A 19,776-nucleotide genomic window follows, 5' to 3' on the forward strand; every position below is an offset into this window, starting at 1 on the left:
ACCTTCCTTTATACATAATGAGTCGAAAGTGAAAGACTTAAATAAGGCCCTTTTCAACTTAAGCCTTCCAATTCTTATCACCTATCATCATCATCAGCTCACTATACGTCACCACCGAGGGGCTCGGAGCCTACCCTAAGTTAAGGGTGATTAGGCCATAGTCAACCACGCTGGCCAAGTGCGGGTTGGTTGACTTCGCACATATCTTCTCAGATATGTGCAGATTGCATCACGATGTATATGTATATCACCTATATCCTGCGTAAAATAAAGCGAGACAGTACTAAACTATTTTATTGCATAGACACTGTTTACATGACCTAGAAACATGGCTAGACACTAACAATACTTATGCAACACGCGAATTGTCTTTGTTTGTATTGGGAGTGACGTGATCTTGTCAACGCCCACAGCGACATCTATCGCTTGTCAAAAGATGACAATATAGGATATATTTAATACTAGCACACAAATGTCGCCCGCAACTCTACGCGGTATTAAAAAAAAACTTAATAAGTAGCCTATGTGTTCCTCCAGACTATGTTAATAATAATAAAAATCGTTTATTTAGGCAACAAAAGTATGATCAAATTACAAAGTAGCCTGGTTCCTAAACTAGGTTCTAGACCCGTATTATAGGAGCCAGGACTCTTTCGTCTTAGTGCTATAGTTTAAGTAATATGTTAGTTACATTGTGAAATTGCTTGCCTTACTTAAGAATTACAAATAAAGGAAATTTACAATTAAAAAATAACTTAAGATATGTGCATGTAAAAATTTGTGCGTGTTTATGTATGTACGTGTGAATGTATATGTTCGTGGGTGTATGTATGCTTCTGAGAGAAAAATGTATAGATTTAAAGAATTCTGGATGTTCTACATATATGCCAATTTCAGCGAGATCCGTCGAGCCATTCCGGATATACTTTAAACAAACATCCATCCATCTAAACATTTGCATTTATAATATTAGTAAGACTTACAATATGCTTACTTCAAGAATTATTTTAAAAAAAACTTCTGTTTAAAAACGTCTATATGACGATCTTTAGATTTCAATCTAGCACAGTAATACGCAGACAATTATTTAGTTAAATAAAAAACAAAATACACTTCAAAGTATTTCTACACTATTTTTAAGCTCCACGCCAAAACAGTAAGGTGGCATACGATTCGCAATCTTCCACATACTTTCATAGCGGTAGAGTTAATCTTTTTTAATTATAAAAGCTAATTAGTTTTAGCTTTAGTCTACAGCATATTTTGTTACCCTTTAGGCATTTGACTTTCGTTTTAAAGCATACAACTTGCTTATTACATGCACAGGCATAACAAATGAAAGTGTTGCGTGAATACACAAATAAACCTATTGTCACAACTGTTTAACGACTTGCTACCAAGTTGTTAGCATGTTACTTCAATGCTATATTGTACACGAAATAACTAGGAAACTGCACACACTACTTTTTTGTTCAAACCGTTTTTGGATATAACTACGGTAGTCTCAAAAAATTATCCCAGGGGTTAGATAAATTCGCTGCGAAGCGATTTCATTGCGAACTGACAAAAACTTTTGTTATGTCACGTGATTGTAGCGCGTCAATTTCGTACATTTTTTAAATTCGTTATGGAATTGCTTCGGAGCGAATACACTTTGTCTAGCCCCACTGGTTAGTAAGAGTAAAGCTGCTACCACAATATGTATAATTATAAAATATACTTAGGCATAAAAATAATGGCAGAAGACATGATAAGAAGCGATAATACTTCAAGGATCTCGTGTTATTATTTTAGCATTGATATATTTTTATACCACCACTCCGACATGGGTATCAAATGATACTAAGAAAAATCCTAAATATTTTTAACATAATCGATGAGCCAGATTAGGAATTACAAAAACTATCTAGACATTTGCTCGCTTTGTTAATCTCTGTCTCAAGTAAAGGACAAAATGATAAAAACAAAAGCAGTTAAAACCCGCCCTACATAGTGGTTAGAGGATAGTAAATTTTAAATTTATGCCTTTCCTACAACCTAAAGCGCTTCACTAACAAGTTTCACGCACTATAAAGATTGGTTCATTTAGCTTTTAACACTTTAAAGAGATTTAATTTATTTTTAAATGCGTCGTAAAACGTCAAATGGCTCATCTCTGTACGGAGCATTGTGTTTTTTGTGACTACGTTGAAATGATTCAAAATTATTCCGTCTCTGGTTATTATAAAAGATCATAAACATTTAAAGGACGATTTCATGAATAATTTATAGTAGAATATATATTTTTTAACAAAGATATATTTAGATGAAGATATCAGAGTAATTGAGTTTGTTATACATACATATAGATATAGTATTATAAAATTTATCTACTTACATCAAGTAAAAAAAAATATTCATGTTGAGTTGATATTTACATCAAATACTAATAGCAGTATTTATAGCCTATATATAGCTTCATATTATAAGCAATTTTAGCGTTAACAACAATTTCCTCCATACAATTGTAGTGTAGTTTATTCTACGGCCAAAAATATATTGAAAATTTGTCAAAAAATGTACGAATAATATTTGTTCAAAAATTACGTTAAAAACTCTATACAAAGCGATTATGAAGTTTTCACGGAGGAGGATGTGGTGAGGAAACAAAGGTAACGCATTTGTAATTGCGAATGTCTATGGGCAGTGATCGCTTCGCTACTTCGGCTAATTCAGAAGGTCGCTTGCTCGTTTGCCACTTCTTGATATACTATCGGCTGTGACTCCGTCCACGCGGAATTAAAAAAAAATAAACTAAGTAGCCAATGCGTTCTTCCAGACTATGTTCTATATTTATGCCCAATTTCAGATAGGTCGAACAAACATCCATCCATGTAAACATTCGCATTGATAATATTAGTAAGATTTTATACATGAAAATAATTATAAACATATACTTTTTACATACATCATCATCATCATCATCAGCTCACTATACGTCCCCACGGAGGGACTCGGAGCCTACCTTAAATAAAGGGTGATTAGGCCATAGTCAACCACGCTGGCCAAGTGCGGGTTGGTTGACTTCATACATATCTTTGAATTTCTTCTCACATATGTGCAGGTTGCATCACGATGTTTTCCTTCACCGTAAGAACGTCGGATAAATGTACATATGTAAATCGGAAATCGAAAAACACATTGGTACATGGCGGGATTCGAACCCAGGACCTGCAGATTGCAAGTGCTTGACCCCTGAGCCACCGACGCTCTCAAGAGAATATACAACATATCTCCAACACTTGAACCGTACAATCATTGAAAAATAGAAAATACAGATTATATCGTATAATTGAGACATACGTTAAAGAATTACAGATGTAATCTGACATAAAGGAAACGTTTAAAAAGATTATCAAGAACCGAAATCAGATAAGGTCGAACATAAATAACACGTACATTATCATTGAAATTGTAGCTGCATTACTTACTCTGTGCACAGTCAAAGAATTAAATATCCTTACCACTTAGGATAGAAAATAGTACAGAAAACTGTCATAATAAGATCTATAATTTAACACGTATGTACGCTAGTATGATGATTTTTCGGACTAAGAATAATGTAACGATCAAATGACATTTCTCACAAATGGGTAGGTAATAAACTTCCTCGGCTATAAATCCATTCCCTTACTATGAGTTTAGTAAGAATGCATGCGTTCGGGTTTTAAAAGGATGAAAGAAGATTGACAAGAGAAAGTTTTATGAAAGTGAGTGACATTGGTAGGGGTCATAGATTCCTCCTTACAATAGGGATCATATTTAGACTGACGATAATCGACAATCATGTGTACATTTTGACAAAATCACATATCAATATAACCTTATATTATACTAGCCGTCGCCCGCGACTCCGTCTGCATGGAATTAAAAACAAAACTTAATTAATAGTGTATGTGTTATTATTTTCTACACTTATGTCAAATTTCAGCAAGATCCGTTGAACTGATCCGGAGATACCTTCAAACATTCATCCATCTAAACATTCGCATTTATAATAATAGTAAGATTAAACTAATATCGATATTTTATGCAAATTTTACATCACTATTGCATTTAGCACACTAGCGCTGTGGCATTTATTACACAATTGTTTGTATAATACTTTGTGTGACTTTTAAAAGATCGTAAACTACTTAGTTTATTTCATTATCTTTGTTGTATTGACCGTTCAACTAGTGATGTACAGCTTTGGAGTTTTAGATAAATTTGCAATTTACATGATCAAACTGGCTGATGTATGTGACTTCTAACATTAAATTAAATCCATATTTTTTTTCTATCCAAAGTAACCTATAAATTAATAAATCGTAATTAAAGTTTAAAACAATTCTATATGAATTCTAATTTCTAAACAGTAGAGTAGAATTTATTTTATAAACATGTTAAAATAAATAAATGAATTCGATAATTAGGATAAACCAATTTTCCCAACACTAAACGCTATGTTCACACAATTATGAGGCGGTTTTATTCAAACGCTACAGACTAGCGACATTAATTACAACTAATAACACTGCTGATGGAATCAGAAACGCCTTTGGCATAATCCTATGTTTGCAAATCCTATTTAGTTAGAACATAAACTAATCGACTGCTAATTTATCGATACATTGATAACTTAGTAGTCGATTATCGATAAATGTATCGATAAATTGTTGCAAGCTAGATTAATTTAAATAACTAGAGATGAAGAATGAAAACTGTCATATCACCTATAGTGGGTTTCTGATCTCTGATTTTTAAAGATAATAACTAGGATGAAGATATGTTTTATACATATTTTGGTCTCAGAAACCCATGGTAAATCCTTAAAACTATAAACTAGTGTTCCAATGTTCCAACTGTTTCCTCAAGATAGTTTGTAAAAAGTTTCAATAAAGTTCATTTCACTTTTTGTCTTGTCTTCCCTGAACTTTTTTTAAGGTAATATGATGTTAGGAAACTGGCACTCTAAACTTACTTCTTACTAATATCATAAATGCGAAAGTTTAGATGGACTGATGGATGTTTGTTTGAAGGTATCTCCAGAACAGCTCAGCGGATTTTGATGAAATTTGGCACACATGTAAAACATAGTCTGGCAGAACACAAAGGCTACTTTTTGAGATTCTTTTCACTTCCGCGAGGACGGAGTCGCGGGCGACAGCTAGCGTTAAATAACATTTTTTGTGACAACCTTAATGAGACCAGTGTACAGGTTACCCAGACCGTGACCAATTGTCCTCAGTCTCTCTGTCCATCCGGCGTGACTTCAGTAATACCTACTCTATTATAATGTATCCAGTTACGTAGACATTTTTATTCCTAACGTATCAATCTAGCGTATGACAATGAAGTAATCCAGTTGCTTCAAATTTATGATCCGTGACATTAGAATATTTCATCCAATTCGTCTATTAATAAACAATTGAATTAAAGAAAATGTATTTTAAAGGTACGCGTCCATTGGCCCGCACCAGACTCACCGCAAGCAGGGATTAAACGGATTTACTTTGTTTTGTCTTGATGCAATGCGAGTGCGTATGTTGGACGCAACGCAATGTAAAATAATACAAAACAAACTAAAGTCTGTTGCGGGCCGTGCCTACGGTGCGTTCGATGCGAGCCAATGAACACTTACCTTAATAAGACTTACAAGCATTTTTCTTCGTGAATAATATACTGTTTGGTAAATCAAATGACAATAAGCTTTCGTTAAGTTTTTCAGTCATTTGTAACGAGATGACATTAGCAGTCTTACCGTGGGTTTCCGAAACAAAAATGTCCGTTTCATACTAATGTTACTTCTGTCTTGTTAAAGATAATTATAGGGTTGACGATTTGGATTTAGAAACCAACGGTTAGATAAATATTAAAAAAAAGCATTATTTTGACGAAGAACTTTTCGAGAAACTATTGTTGTTTGATGTTAACAACTATTTTCAGTTTCAATTTATTCAATTATTTTAAATAAAATGACGCTTAAATAATTAGTGTAATCCAACAATGCCAATAAAGCTAAAAAGAAAGTAAATATTATATGTACTAGAAACTAGGCATCTTATGTTGACATATCAATAGGGAACTGGCCATAATGAATGCATTTTACAAATAAATAAAAAAATAATAGCTGCACTCGATCAAGTCATTACATCTGTTATTGGTATAAGATGGTACGGAGATTTGGTACAAAAAAACATGTCATTAAACTTAATATACGGTACGTAATTTGTAGGCTATTACGCGTACTCTCCGATCGGCGTAAATCACTATGTGGTAATTTTAATGAGACCGATTATCCCAATATATTGGTCTTGAATAGGGTAACCATGGGACGAAATGAAACTAGGATTATGTTACTAGCGTATATTTTAGGGCTCAATATTAATTAATGATTTTCACGCAGAAGTAAAGATGAATCAATACTGCGATAAATAAATGAAATGTGAACAAAAATATTTACAAACTGTCAAAAAGTTATATAATTTAATTTTGCACTAATAGTAATAAGAATAATTTCTTTCCTATGTCCTTTAAAAAATCTACTTAATCTGCGTAGCTTTGGTAAAAAAGAAAGTAATTATAAAATATACTTTAAAAATAAAAGTGATATATTTATGGTGACCATAGTGCTGTGGGATATATCGGTCCATTGATAATATATAGAGCTCCAGACTCCACATTCCTGGCGGCGGAGTTACGTAATGTTTTAACGGGAAATATGGGATAGTAGGAACACCATATTGTTGAAATGACAAAGATGAAACTTTGTACTCTATACTTATATTATAAAGCGGTAGAGTTTGTTTGTTTAAACGCGCTAATCTCAGGAACTACTGGTCCGATTTGAAAAATTCTTTTTTTGTTGGATAGTCCATTTATAGAGGCAGGCTTTATATAACATTACGCTGCGACCAATAGAAGCGAAGCGTCACTAAGTTTTTTTTAAAACGCGCGCGAGCGATGTCGCGGATCACAGCTAGTTGAGCAATAAATTTTAAAGGGGGACCGTTGCCAGTATCATCGGAACCTTGCCTAAAGGGACTCTCTTTAATAATATTTTTTTAATTAATTATTAAGTACATATTCAAATATTTTTTAAACCTTCATTTTATCTCTTAGAACTAACAGCGGCGGACGTCATACTCCCGCGCTTAAACTCAAAACTTTTAAAAGATAAAAACAATATATCGACGGATTGTACCTTCTGGTATATTGAAGAATACGAGTTAAATAACATTTCATATTTTAAACAGCATAAAATGACAATGATAAAGAGATTACTTTATTAGCTTTTACCTACTGTCTTGTCTGTTTTACCAAACAGAAGAATTGTTCTTTGTACACCGTAGTAAAATGTAATCATTGCACATACTTAGTATTGGGAATATTCGGTTAAATATCTGGTAACCCTACACCTTTCTTTCGTCTCTAAAGACCACCAGTTCAGATCCAGACAAAGCTTTGTTCAGTCTAATATATTGATATAATTTTATTTGAATTCCTACGATACGACCTTTTACTGATTTATCGTCTGATTCGAATGTCTTTTTGTTTAATGTATTGTTTCCTCAATTTTAATCAAAAAATCGAAAAACAAAAGCGTTATTTCAATTGATTAATCGAATAAACATGTGCGTCTAAAATAATGAAATTGAATTATCTCCTCCCTTTGCAATTCATCATCAGCTCACTTTCCGTCCCCACTGAGGGGCTCGGAGCCTACTCTAAGTTAGAGATGACTAGGCCATAGTCAAACACGCTGGCGAAGTGCGGGTTGGTTGACTCCGTTTGCTATACAAAAACCAAATACATATTAATTTAAGTATTTCCACTGTCAAAGTTTTTAAACGGATGTCTCGATAATGGAAACCCACAATCATTTTAACTTAAAAACTTACTGCACTACTACTTTCAGAGTCGTTCTAAGTAACTTAGTATAGACTTAATATAAGAATACTACACTAACTTTGTTCAAGCAACAATTTAAATGATTCTTAAGTAATGATAGTACTTAACTCAATAATTAAATCAACACATATGTATCCAATTAAAGTATCTTTCATCTTAATAACATCGCAATTAAAAATACCTTCATTAAAAGGTAAAATTAATTTGTCATAAGTCAAAACATATATCGGTTATATCTCATAAGATAAATTACTAAAACTATTGAAAGTTAATAGGATTATGATTTATAGTCTAACAGACTTGGCTCATTACAAGCTGTCTTAGAATTAGGTCAACTTTCATAACACCAAGGACCCCCTAGTAAGGAAAAGGTTAAGACTACTTGAGTTTTTTTAACGATTTTAAACAATAATTTGATGAATATTATTATTTCTTTATAATTTTCTAGTGTTTTTTTCTTAAATTATTAAATTTAGTAACATAATATCTATACAATTAAAAAAATTGTATCAAATATTCATATTTCTTTTTTTATTTCGCACTAAGTCGCGGGCACCTTATAGTAAAGTATGGACGTATAAATAGTTATTTTATTATTTATTTTAAGAACTAAAAGCACCCGAAATTAATTGCAATGGTATCTTAAGTATAATCATAATAATGTCATAGTGAAAACAAATATTTTCATTAAAAACGAAAAATTATTTTAAATTAATCTCGTATAAAAAAATTCCAAAACATTATAGAAAAATAAACAAATAATACAATCCTTATCTAATTACATTAAAACAAATACACAAAACATGGTTTTCTATTAGCTTTGTATACGTATATTGTTAGCTTTAAGATATTGTAACCGTTGAAGCATCTATAAAATTTTAACGATCCTTGTGACACACGGTCATACAGTTCAACAAACTGATTCAATGCTAGGAATTTTCTAGTACATTTATATAACTTTTTCTACTTTATGTAATGAAAAATTAAGAATCATTATAGAAAAATGATTACAAAATAATAATAATAAGTGTCGCTTACATATTACATTTATAAAATACTCTACACAAATAACTGAGGGCTTAGCACGAATATTTGTGATAGGGTTTTAGTAATGTAACCGAGAAAATTTGTATTAAAATTTGTGGAGCGCCATTACCAAACGTAAAATACACCAACAAACATCATACACATTTTGTCGTATTTTGTTGATGACATTACGAAGGCGAGTGTCACAAAAATTCGTAATAGACCCACAATAAACCTTATGTTTCAATTTTCTTTGAGCTTATAGTGTATGTTCTTCAAATATAGCTATTATAGTACTTATCATCCTATATTGAATAAGCTAGTGCTTAACCACGATCCCATGATGTTAAGTGATTAATTGGTCGAAAAAATGTTTGGTAAACTCCGTAGCAGTGTGTCACACTAAAAGATGTTACCTATAAAACAAATCGAGTATTCTGTTAATCTGTATCACGGGTGGTTTACGACGGGGAGACATCTTTGTCGGCCCTAAAGTGATTCATTGTCCACGAGACCAAAAACCAAATTCCTAGACGATGTTACATTCTTTTTTATTTTAAGAATAACGGTTTCATTATATGTTAATAAATGATTAATTTATAAGCAAAAAGATGTCTCGTAGTAGTAAATTTTTTTATTCAAAAACAAAAGACTGGAGAAATATTTCGCCAGTCCGATTGATTTGGAAAAGAAAAAAGTTTATTCGAATTAAATAGTCTCGGAGAAACGACACCCATCTAGTAAATACGAATAACTGCTTATGTTTAAACGATACTCTTTAAAAACTATGTATGTACTTGTTTATTCCTATTAAACCCTGTCCAGTTCGTAATTTAATTACTCGCAATCATCGATAGTAGCATTGCTAGGAGGTAAGGATTCGAAATAATATCTATAAAGATAGAATTAACTGACAAGTACGTTAAAAGGCGTTTTTAAGTCAATACAAAAGCTGTCATGTATATAACGACTAGCTGTTGCCCGCGACTCCGTCCGTCCGGTATTAAAAAAACATAATTAGTACCCTATGTGATTTTCTAGACTATGTTCTACATGTATGCCAAATTTCCTCAAGATCCGTTGAGCCGTTCTGGAGATACTTTCAAACAAACATCCATCCATCTTAACATTCGCATTTATAATATTAGTAAGATATAGAGGTCTGTCCGTGTGACATATAACCACTACACATTAAATATTTTAAAAATTTGCTTAAATTTGCGACATAAACGGTTGTATCTTTTGATTGCGTTGATTTAGAAGTTTCATTTTTTCACAGCACCAAGGGACCGAAAACCTGAACATTTGATATAAATTCTAGCTTGATACCTTCACGCGGACGGACAATAAAATGATTCTATAAGGGTTCCGTTTTATTCCTATAAGGTACGGAACTCTAAAAAGTAATTGAGTCAGAACTGATTGAGTCCAGTTTCTCAGAAACATGAACTATAAACTTTAACATTCAATTACAATGATAAATGTTTGCGGATAGCTTTAAGTATAGTTTATATCTAAGTTTAATTATAAAATACAGCAAAGTGTTAAATACATAAATTATATTAATTTATCACAAACTGTAAAGTGATGGTTGAAATATTTCATTTATTATATTAACCGTCATATGTTAAGACACGGCTCAGTTGAAATATGTAGTACTGGTAGTTGGTGACATTAAAATAAATCTTACTAATATTATAAATGCGAATGTTTGGATGTATGTATATTTGAAGGTTTCTCCAGAATGCTTGGATCTTGCTAAATTTGCCATAGACGGAGAACAAAGTCTGTAAAAAATATAGGCTACTAATTATATTGTTTAATTAATGGACGGTTCAATGGACGGAGTCGCGGGCTATAGCTAGTCTTGTAATAAATACAGTCTATTTTACTCGGGGATAGTATAACTTGTCAACAGTGAAAGAATTTTTCATATCGGTTCAGTAGTTTCGGAGCCTATTTCAATGCAAATAAAGAAACCAACAAATCTTTCTTTTAAAAAAAATAAGGCATAGATATATTTGTTACTTACTTAATTACAAAAAAATACTATATTACGTCGATTAAAACGAATTTATAATTGTATCAAAATGATATTTAAAGACAATATTTGATAGTTATTGAATTTTTAAAAATCATTTTGTAGTTATATTTTTTTCCAAAACATCGATCTCCTATATCAAATTAATTAATTTGGATTTTATATTAAAACCAACATACTATAATGTAACCAAGAATAAAAAAATCTTAAGATTATTCAAAATTTCGTAAGACATTATACTAAACTGATATAAAAACGGCTAAACACTTACGTATATTCGTCCGGTGACGGCACCGACTAGTTTCGAGCCCATCGGGAGGGGGGGCCTTCATCAGGATGAGTGGTACTGGTATTATTTGACGGGCCGCGTCCGTGAAATAATACCAGTACCACTCATCCTGATGAAGGGCCCCCGATGGGCTCGAAACTAGTCGGTGCCGCCACGGGACGAATATACGTGAGTGTTTAGCCGTGTTTATATATCAGTTTAAATCTTAAGATATTACGCTTTAGAAGAAAAAAAATTGTAAATATAATTTATCTCAACGTAGTTAGAAAATAAATGTTAAAATCACTATAAATTCCCCACAAAACTTTCCCCAATAAAAAAACAACCATAAATATCTGAATTTCTGTAACCATAAACTACAATATTTCGTAAGACGTTTGATTTACGTAAAAAATATCTATAGATGGATCTTTTAACAAACTTTTTATCTTAATTCATGCGAGTTGTGTCGAACAAATGGGAGTCCGTCCCAGCCTACCCCTTTGGGTAACGGGCGTGATATATCCTATCAAGGGGCGAGTAGAACATTGTTGTACGAAGCTTTACATCCTTAAAAGTAATCTAATCACCTATGTTATTGTAATGTCAACATTAGGTTGTTGTTAAAGTGGTGAGCGAAGCGTTATAATTGTCTTTACGCTGATAAATAATAATTAATTTAAATGTTTTTTTTTAATATTAACAAATCATATAATTTTTGCTTTAACACACATTACAAAAAATCAACAATTCTGCGGAGCAAATAATTAAATGTTAATTAGTAAATTAAGTCTCCGCTGTCTAAATTCCATAAATAATAATTTCATTACCTCGTTTTTTTTAAAAAACAAGAGGTATAACAATTATGTTTTTCTATAAGTCTTTTGGTAGTGGAGACTACGTCATTGGATAACTGCAGTCTCAATAAATTTCTTAATTTTTAAATTTTCATATAAAACTAGCTGTCGCCCGCGACTCTGTCCGCGCTGAATTAAAAATAGATGTTGGCCGATTCTCAGACCTACTCAATATGCTCACAAAAAATCATGAGAAACGGTCAAGCCGTTTCGGAGGAGTATGGGAACGAAAATTGTGACACGAGAATTTTATAAATATTAAATAAAATCGCTTTCGCCACACACTATGGTATCTACCTTATCGTCTGCTCGGTACTAGATCATTACGTTATCTAGTTGCGCGTTGAATAACGACACCTTACATCGCGTTTAGTTTAAACTTATCAAGTGAATAAGTTTATATACCCAAGTTATTGAGTCAGGAACAATAATTATTAACAAAGATTAGATTAACTTGTAAAATATACTCATGTTAACATAAGCCATTTTAGCATATTTTTAAACACGTTCAATGACTTAAAGTTCTTGTATTTGTATATTTTTGTAAGAATTTATTAGTGGATGTAAAAACACACTATTGTTATAACTAGTTATGTCAATTCTGCCTGTACAAAGTCGCGAGCACCTGCTAGTATGTAACAAACTAATTTCTTTTTTAATTATAAATTTATTAAGGAACGTACATTTTCGTCTCATGCATAAAAAAACATAGAAGCTTATCTATAATATAACCCCGGTTATTTGATGACATGTTTTTAATACAATTAATAATAAGCACGTAAAATAATCATGTCAACTGATAGATGTCAAATGACTTGTTTATTTACCTTTTTCGTGATATTAAAAAAAAAGTCTTTGATTTGTCTTTGACCAACGCTTACAAAGTTAAACAACTACTGTCCACGCACTTAACCCGGATCTAAATTGAGATAGAATTCATTCTATATCCATGACACATATCCGTGAACTTATGACTGTTCCACTTAGGTATATTGTTTTGATTTTAAAATATTTGAAATAGGGCTGTCGAAACACTTTATTTAATATCATGTAAAACAAATGACTGACTATGTTAAAACGTACTGTTATATGACGTCATCCACTTCAAAACCTACGAGAGATTGACAAGAAGAGAGGTTGAAATCTTCAGGAATGAGGAAATAATGCACACAGAGAGAGAGAGAGAGGGAGTAAAGAAAGCCATTGCAAAATGTTAGTTAGCTGTTAACAGATTTTTTTATACCAAATTTATTTATAAAGATACGATATTAAGAATAGGTTTAACAAAACTAGAGGGGGTTCCACCCTACGTAAATTATAAATCTGTAATACTGCAAATATGAATAAATTCATAGTATTCAATTTTAAATTAATATTTTTATCGCTTTGGACAACCCTAACAATACTCAAAGAATATAACAAATAATGTCATATCACAACTTACGCTTTCGTTAATTGGTTGATCATACAGCAGATAAAACTGACCAAGAACTTTGATTGACAGATAAATAAAATATAAATAGTATACAATTTATCTTATTTCTTCTTACTAATATTATAAATGCTGAAAGTTAAGATGGATGTATACTTATGAAAGGCACAAATATTTTTTTCTTAATTACACGCAGTCCAAGTCTCGGGTGACAGTTTGTTAAACTTCAGAAAACTCATTCAACATCGTTCTTGATCATCAACTCGCTATGCGTCCCCACCAAGGTGCGCGGAGCCTACCCTATGTTAGGGGTGATTAGGACATAGTCAACAACCACGCTGGACCAGTGCGGGTGCAATTTCTTCTCAGATATGTACAGGTTGCATCACGATGTCTTCCTTCACCGTAATAACGTTGGATAAATTTACATTTGTAAATCGAAGTCGAAAAACACATTGTTACATGGCGGAATTCGAACCCAGAACCTACATTACAAGTCAAGTGCTTAATTCCTGAGCCACCGACGCTCACACAACACCGTTTTTAGTTTACGATTATTGTTCATCTATTTAAATCAAAACTATTCAAATGAAATACAACCGAAACCCATCACAATAAACAAGATAACTGTTTATTCATTAAAATTACATCCATAGTTTCAACCGTTAATTGAAAACACTAAATAAACAAACAAACCCTCACGGCGTTGAATAAATCACAATATTAATTGGAGTCCATTGCGTGAACGTTCAAACTCGATTCAGTTGACCACTGAATAAACCATTTCAATAAAGATTTGTATTTACGAACTGATAATTAGCAGTTCAAATTGTACAACAATGTAAATACGATGAAATTAACTCATCTTTAATCATAGTAATCCATGACAATTTTATTATAGTTGAATTCCAATACCTAAAATGTCGAGAGAAAAGTATAAACTTCGACTTATTGAGTCTTCGATTTAACAAGAAGTTCAATATATGAAGAGTTCAAGAAATATTTGACACAGAATTCATTAGGTAGATTTTAATAATTCTACTTACAGACTCTATCTTTTGAAATACGAGTTATCGAGTATAGATTTCTTAAACGCTTACAAAGTGAAATAAAATTTTGTTCGAATTAAAAACTCGATAATTCAAGATCACTCGGTATTTGAGGGTTTGTAATTTTTCCATTTCAAATTATCACGCCCCCGGACTCTATTTTATAGAGTCAAAATAAAGTGTAGAGTTTACGATCTTATCAAATAAAAAGGCCTCAATTGAAATTTTTGTATAAGATAAATTACTTGTCATCGACCGCGACTCCGTCCGCGTGGAATTAAAGAATTAAAGAAAATCATAGTAGTAGCCTGTGTGTAGTAAGTAGGATACGGGTTCGTCCAGACTATGTTCGATGTGTGTGACCAATTTCATCAAGATCCGTTCAGCAGTTCTAGAGATATCTTCAAACAAACATCCATCTATCCATCTAAACATTCGCCTTATAATATTAGTAAGAAGTAAGATGTGGTTTTACAATTAAAAGCAATTGTATTTGCTTTTGAATTATAAAAAAAATATATTTGCAAAAAAAATCTCAACAAGCTTAGTACGCGTGGGTAAATGATACCAGTTTGCCTATAAATTATTCCGCCTTTAAGGAAATAGTGTTCTACCCACATACAATAACTCGATTTAGATTAAGACCTTTACAGCTACTGTTTTCTATCAATAGAGTACATCTAACAATCATTGCTTACAAACAAACGTTCAGTCCAGCAAGTTTTAGTTTCACACTAGCGCAGAACGCAGTAGAGCAGTAAACCGTACAGTACTAAATCTTTAACCTTTGACTATAGAGAAACGGACGCTGTGGTAACAAATTTATACGCTTTAAATACGTCTGCATGTGCTATGAATAATATTGTGTATTATTTTTGTGTTTTTCTTTTATTAATTTGCTTTAATTTGTAATTGTTTTTTTTTGTATGGACTATGATTTTGAAATTAAAAATTATTATTATTTTAAACGAAGGGTGCAGCAAACATTCACACATATATTGTATACAATCAAGAAAAATTAGAACACACTTGCACACTTACTGACAAAACAGTAAACAAGGGTTGTGTTTGAAAACAATAGCGGTACTGCAATGTCTACTGCTCTGCCTGACTGTACTACCCACGTGTTGAATTATGACCACAGACGTACAGTCGGGTGGTTAACACCGGTTTGTGTATCGACGGATGTGAGAATGAGATTACAAGAGAAATTACAATTCTAAGCTCAGTCAAACAATTACTAAAATTACTAGAACTATGTTGACAATCTTACTAATATTATAAATGAGAATGTTTAGATGGATGGATGTTTCTGTGAAGGTATCCCCGATAATATTAGTAACTGTTCTTACTTCTGTTCCGTTCTGTTCCTTTCCGTTCTGTTCTATTTTTTTCTATTCTATTCTATTCTATTAGGTTCAGCCGTTCTAGATACCTTCAAACAAACATCCATACATGCTTCCATCCATCCATCCATCTAAACGTTTCAATTTATAATATTAGTAAGATATTAAGTAAGCTCCGATAAAATCATCTTTGACAGTTTCGATTTTTTTTTACCATTTTTTAAGAATAGATATTTTGTGTTTTATAAGAGGTTAATAGTTTTAATTTTATACGGAATACATGCGTATCTCTTCTATGATTCCTCTCTTTTTCCAAACTGATTTAACTGCTATATATTCGGTCCTATTCATGCCGCTTACCAGGTGCAAAATTGACCACACAGGTAAGGTTGAAGTGGGTATAATTACGTATTTTGTCTGATGAGTGTGTCTACCGCATTATTCTAGCCCTCTTTCCTTTACACTTCTATAGGCAGCGGTCGCTTTGCCATTTCAGCAAATTCAAATGGTCCCTTGCCCGTTTGCCACCTTATAACATAAAAAAGGTAAAAAAATGAAAAGGAGAAGTGGATTTGGGAAGGGATGAATAGGATAAGGAACTGTCCTTTTTTCTGTGTTGTACTCTTTGTTTCTGTACATCAGGGCAAGCACTTTACTGCAAATCTTTACTAATACATATGTAGTAATATGAGACAGTGCACACAAAATTTAGAGCCACCTGTATCAACTCCAATCGAGGTATCGCCGTTAAAAAGTTACAAATCCGACGTTAACAGTGATAATAGGATGATGACGTCACCATTGTCGCACAGAGACTTATCTTTAACACCTGTCTTCCTGCATTCATGTTCACCTCGTTTGACTTTCAGAGTCGCGTAGGCGTCGTGTAAATTGGTTGTCCGTCGCAGCCCCTTGTTAATTGTTCTCTATACTTACCGTTCATGTATTAATTGAAATTACAATGTTCGAAAGCGACTGTTCTTAGTTTTACAAAACAATACAAACAACTATCACCTTAATGCAGATACAATAAGGTTAAAAATCCCATAACTATTGTTTAACTTAGTTGCGCTATTTTTGCGTAGGTTGTTCTTCAGGTTTGAAATATTTTGTGACAATATACGTAACGTTTTGGTGAAATCTGAACATTGGAGGTTGTTTCTGTTATCGCCTAACTGACCCAGTTGTATCTACAAGATATCGATTCCGGATTTGAAAATGATAAGAAATGATCCAATAATTTCTAAGATTTTGAAAATATGACTTGATAAGTTTTAGGTATAGATTTTTTCGGAGTAACACAAATATGACAAACAATGTGAAGAGCCAATAGCCTAATAGTTAAGGGTACAGATTTCCGATCGCGTGGTCGGGAGTTCAAACCCCACCATTCAATTATTGACGTAAACTATGTTCTAGCACAAGCATAGAGCTTAGTGGGAATAGTACAAGAAATATTATGACGAAAATCTGCTAATATTAAAAAAAAACTCAAAAGGTTCAAAAAGATTCAACAAATATATTTATATTTGTTGAATCAATCAATTCCCACGATCGATCTGAAAACACCACCATCTAACTCTTTAATTTGTCCGTATGAGAGAAGACAGCATAAATGTCAATTTACGTTTATATTACCGTAGATAAAAAATACATTTCAGAATTCAGGACAGTGCAAATATTATAAATTACTTAAGTTAGATAAGTAAATAATTATGACGTAACTTATGTAATATTTAGATGACATATTATCGTGTTACAAAAATCATTGATTACATTCAGTTGAGCGTGAAGACCTTGACTTACAAATAGTGTCAAATCGAAGCGATACTTGATCTGACGTTCGAAGGCATTGATAATTCAAAAGTGCTACGAAATTTTACACTTCGTAGACCTTTTTACCCCAATATCCCTAGAGATTATCGTCAATATTTTCGTTTTAAAATGCACCAGGCCTTCTTGACTAGAGTCTGCTGACGAAATTCTGTGCGATCTTATAATTACAAACTTAAAATTGTGTGAAAAGTGAAATCTTAAATAAATCAGTAGTACGAGTATATAATATATAACAGTACAATACAAGTTTTTTAAGAGGGAAATCATAAATTTTTGACCTTGCTATGATGGATTTGAATAACAGTCGCGATCCAGTTGGCAACCCGTGGCAAATATTTCACTAACTAACATTAGCACTAACATTTGTCAAGATAATTTCGCAATTCATTAAATTTCGTAGTATTCATTTGATCAGCTGACCTGCGGAAGTTGTATTGTCATCCTGTCATACCGGATAACGAAACTTCATATAAAATTCATTGTAAAGGTTTTACAATGACTATTGCATACATAGTCTCATTCATTGTATAAATAATTTCATGGCTAGAACTTTGACAATGCATTAACAATGCACCGAAACGAATGAAGGTTGATACTGCTAGCTTTAGTCCGCGAATTCGCGCAGAATTAAGAAAAGTCTAGTAAAAAATATAGTCTATGTCACAAGAAGATAGTATAGCTTCCCAACAGTGAAAGAATTTTTCAAATCGGTACAATAGTTTCGGAGTCTATTCAACGGAATCAAGCAAACCAACTTATTATACTTCTTACTAATATTATAAACGCGAATGTTTAGATGGATGGATGGATGAATGGTTGTTTGAATGTATATCCAGAACGACTGATCGTATCATGCTGAAATTTGGCATAGATGTAGAGCATAGTTTGGAAGAACACATAGGCTAATAATTAGGTTTTTTAGTTCCGCACTGACGACTGCTAATAGATTATAAATTACGTAGGAAGATTTAGTTTCTCATGAGTCAACTCCAACTTAGGAAAAGGCGGGATTTATAATAAGGAAAAAATAAAAATTAAAAGTAAAAATCTTTTGCATCAATTGATCTAATTTTCAATAAGTTTATCTGCAGCTATAAATTCATCTAACCAGGTCATAAGTAAGATATCACGCGAGCTCAGACGCTAAGTTTCTTAATAAATTAACACAACAAAAGCGAAACAATTTCTGTAGCAATAATTCATTCGATTCGAGGTCTAGTCTACGATTGAATTTAATTATTAACGCAATAAATTACATATATCATTATCCAATAGAATGGATTTTCCTGAATTCGACTCTTGCGTATATCCTTGTATTCAAATTGAATTTAATATTCTATATTCTATAAACAAAGTAGACAAAATCATTTCCAAATATAATACTTTTGTTTGCCAAAATAATGTTAATGAACCTTTGGCTATATTACACTAAAATTTTATACATACATCAATATTACTTTAATCTCTAATCAGCTTCTGGCTGCGACTTAGTTCGCGCGGAAATAAAAATAAAAAACTTTGGAATCTATATGTTCTTTCCGACTATATCCTACATCTGTTCCTAACTTTTTCGACATCCGTTTATCCATTTTTCCAAGACATGATCTGTGGTATGCACAGAGTCATATTCAAGTCCGTAATATTTGTTTAAACTTCTGGATTATGAATGTCAGTTGTTTATTATTTATGAACGTATGGCTAAATTCATTCATTCTCCAAAAACTACGACAGCAGTGTATGCTTTATTTCGATGTGAAAACATAAAAAGAGACCATTTGAGTTCGTTATAATATACTCGCCAACTAATTGTTTGGTTACGGTAAATTTTATTACAGTTTTTAGTGTCTTTAATTGACTATTGAAATAGTTTCATGTTTATTTGTTAATTATTTCACATCGCACGACTTCAAGGGACAATGAACTCTAAAATCTTTTGCAAGAAATTTAAAATTTTGACTAACTTATTTAGACATTGTGTGACTAACATCG

The 19,776-nt window shown here is 32.2% G+C and overlaps 1 protein-coding gene across 2 annotated transcripts in view; it reads left to right on the forward strand.

The window, feature by feature from the left end:
* The window catches only part of Wnt2 (Wnt oncogene analog 2), a 54,989-nt gene that overhangs the window by 25,247 nt on the left and 9,966 nt on the right, over positions 1 to 19,776 (forward strand). The gene's annotated exons all lie outside the window — the stretch shown is intronic.

This window comes from Papilio xuthus, unplaced genomic scaffold (assembly GCF_000836235.2).
Source record: "Papilio xuthus unplaced genomic scaffold, Pxut_1.1 DF829660.1, whole genome shotgun sequence".
Taxonomy (NCBI): Eukaryota; Metazoa; Arthropoda; class Insecta; order Lepidoptera; family Papilionidae; genus Papilio; species Papilio xuthus.